Source organism: Bubalus bubalis, chromosome 3 (assembly GCF_019923935.1).
Source record: "Bubalus bubalis isolate 160015118507 breed Murrah chromosome 3, NDDB_SH_1, whole genome shotgun sequence".
Classification (NCBI taxonomy): domain Eukaryota; kingdom Metazoa; phylum Chordata; class Mammalia; order Artiodactyla; family Bovidae; genus Bubalus; species Bubalus bubalis.
In genome coordinates this window covers 127,403,512-127,406,788 of record NC_059159.1, presented here as the reverse complement: position 1 = coordinate 127,406,788, position 3,277 = coordinate 127,403,512, and the positions used below count along the sequence as shown (strand labels likewise).

Below are 3,277 nucleotides of genomic sequence, written 5' to 3'. Positions count from 1 at the left end.
GATGCCATCCAACCTACTAGACTTTTATATTTTATTATTTATCTTACAATGACGTTCCTCTCAATCTCTACTTGAACCCAGCCAATCTTAATTCTCAGTCCCCACAAAAACAGCAAAAAATGTGTTAAAGCTGCAAATAAGTAAATAAGGGCATAATAGGTACACCAATCAGGTAAAACATAATATGAAAATGACACACACATTCAATAGTTTCAGAATCAATCCTCCCTGCCTCCTAAGAAGGAACATGAAGGAGTATCACGGGACTGAGCCCTTAACCTGTGGGAGCTGAAACTTCTAGGTTAATATTGTCAAATAGAATAGAATCAAAGACACCCAACTGGTGTCAGGGGATTGTTTGGTGGTGTGGAAAACACATACACACATATACACTGAGAGGCTGAGCTACAGATGAAATTATTGACCTTAATATTCAACCCTCTCTATGGTCATGTCTTTTCTCATTCAATTTTGAAATTCCTCCCATAAAAGATGGAGTGCATTTCCCCATTTTTTGATAGTGGACTCAGCTGGTGACTTGCTTTTATTCCTTCTAGGTCCAGACCAAAGTGATCCCCGTTTTCTGCTTGCCCTCTTGTGTTTCTGCAATTGCCAGGTGAAGAGCATGCCCAGACCAGCCTCCCAATCAGAGTAAGAGGTCAGATTCTTGGAGGATGTCCTAATGCAACCCACAAATTGTTGAGCAGAGTTAAGCCTGACCTACATGGGCAGACCTCTGAAAAATCTTCCCATAGAAGACAGACATGTTTCTTATCTGCTCTGAGACTGATCCTTCAAAAAAACAATCCCCTGCATTATTTTTTGACCAACAAACTGATGTAGGGTGGATTGGGCCAGTCTTCACCCAGATTGCTCTCAGATTATTCCTCATATTTTCTTTGTGCTTCCTCTGTGTTACAGGGGGGCTGGCTCCTACAGGCTGCATTTCCCAGGCACCCAGGTTTGGCTTCTGGATGGGTCTGACAGTGAAGACCTTGTTGGGAGACTGAGAAGCATGAAGAAAGGAGATGCTAGTGCCCTCTGGCTGCTCCTCCACTGCCGCAGGTCCTGGTGAAGAAGCCCACCGGTGATGCCAGCTCCCAGCAGTGGTCCTGGTCATCAGGGACACTCCTTCCTACCTGGGCCCTGTGATCTGGGGTTAGTAATTCCCAGTTACAACTCTGGTGGCCTCAGTGTTCCATCTGGCTTGTCAGTTCCATGTGTACCCTACCCCTGCAATGACACCTCCTCCCCTTTTTCCCCTGGCATGTTGACAAAATTTATTTTATTGATGTCGTGCCATATGGTGGGCTTTTGCTTGCTTTTCTTTTTTTTTTTCCACTTGGTATTATCTTTAATTACAAAGACTTTTCCAATCACATCACATAGAGATCATTTTATCCACTGCTCTGTTTGGCTGCCAATCTCTTATCTCTCTCCTCAGCAATGGTAAGGCAAATACCCTTTCCACAAGGAAGAGAGATCCACGGTTTGTTGCCTTTGCCAATAACAAAAATGTTTGAGAGCCGTGTGGCAAAGTTGTTGCCATTCGCATCTTTTACATGAACTACATCAAAAGAACCTGGATGTCTCTCCCGGTTTGTAATCACACCAATTCTTCCCAGGTTAGCACCTCCAGTCACCATGCACAGGTTACCAGTGTCAAATTTGATGAAATTAGTAATCTTGCCAGTCTCCAAGTCAATCTGAATGGTATCATTCACCTTGAAGAGGGGATCAGGGTAACAGATGGTATGAGCATCATGGGTTACCAGATGAGGGATTCCTTTTGTCCCCACAAATATCTTTCTTACTTTGCACAATTTATACTTGGCCTCCTCAAGTGTGATACGATGAACAGCAAAGCGACCCTTGGTGTCATAGATCAAATAAAAATTCTCTCCAGTCTTATCAATGCTGATGACATCCATAAAACCAGCAGGGTAGGTTATAATCTGTGCAGACTTTGCCATCGATCTTAATGAAACGCTGCATGCAAATCTTCTTTACTTCATCTCCAGTTAGGGCATACTTAAGTCTATTCCTTAGGAAAATGAATAGGGGGAGACATTCCCTTAGCTTGTGGGGGCCAGTAGATGGACGAGGGGCAAACACACCAGTTTATCCAGCATCCAATGTTTTGGAGCTGCTACGCATTTCAGGTGCTTCTTGGGACCCCGAGCCATGGCTGTGCTAGGCACAAAAAGAGCTGTTTTCCTTTTTGTTCTGCAATTATATGCAATACTTTCCCATACAACTTAAAGTTACTCCTTAAAGCTGAGTTGGTTTCTGTTTCCTAGTTAGGCCCTTGTTAGGCAAGGTGTGGTGCTTTGACTGTTATACAAACAACTCCTGGGTATAAAGAAACAATAAGGTGCGTTATGTCTAGCGCAGGCAATTTAGAAAGATAGCCTTGGAGTAGAAAAGGAATTGACTTGAGACACTGTCATCCCAGCCTGATACCCAGAATAGGAATTCCCTTGCAGTCTCTATGAAGAGGGCCATCAAATGTGACCTTGGTCCTCATGGGGATAGCACACTCTACTCAGTGCTCGTGGAGGCAGCACGTTTTCTGGCCTTGTTTTCTCAGTCCCTGGTGAGATTTCCCTTATAGCAGCCAAACCCAATCCCCTCCTCGCTACTCTTCACAGAATTATAGCAGGTAGTTCTATACCTTCTCTTCCCCTCCTTGCCCCAGTATCTTTTTCTTCTTCTCCAACTTTTTATGGAAAGCGTACAGACCTCCAGCATCGTGGTGCAAGGAGCATCTGGAGCATCACTTTTAGATGGTTCTTATGGCCATCTTCCCCTGCCAATGGACTGGTTCAGATTGCAGGGGCCAAGACTTAACCTTAACTGCAACACTTTCATTGGCTGGAGTCTGAGGTTGCATTAATTGTTGATGTAGCCACGTTAGCTCACTGGTTTATATGTAAATGTTCAGTCCAATAAAATCCCTGGCAGCTTTGGGAAGCCATGAGAGCTTGTGACTTGCAACACTCAGTAAAAAGTCTCCAGGCTGTTGAATCAGAGGGATGGTATGGGGAGGGAGGTGGGAGGTGGGGTTCAGAATGGGGAACACGTGTACACCTGTGGCGGATGCATGTTGATGTATGGCAAAACCAATACAATATTGTAAACTAAAAATATAATAATAATAAATTTTAAAAAAAGAAACAAATAGAATAACAGATTTTTTTTTTTTTTAGCAAAGATGGGTTTATTTGGGTCCACAGAAAATTGCAATTCAAGTTCTTCAACTATGGTAAACCATGTA

The 3,277-nt window shown here is 43.4% G+C and overlaps 1 pseudogene; it reads right to left on the bottom strand.

The window, feature by feature from the left end:
• Nucleotides 1-1,339: 1,339 nt before the first annotated feature.
• On the bottom strand, nucleotides 1,340-2,186 carry LOC102404566 (annotated as a pseudogene).
• Between the last annotated feature and the right edge of the window lie 1,091 nt (nucleotides 2,187-3,277).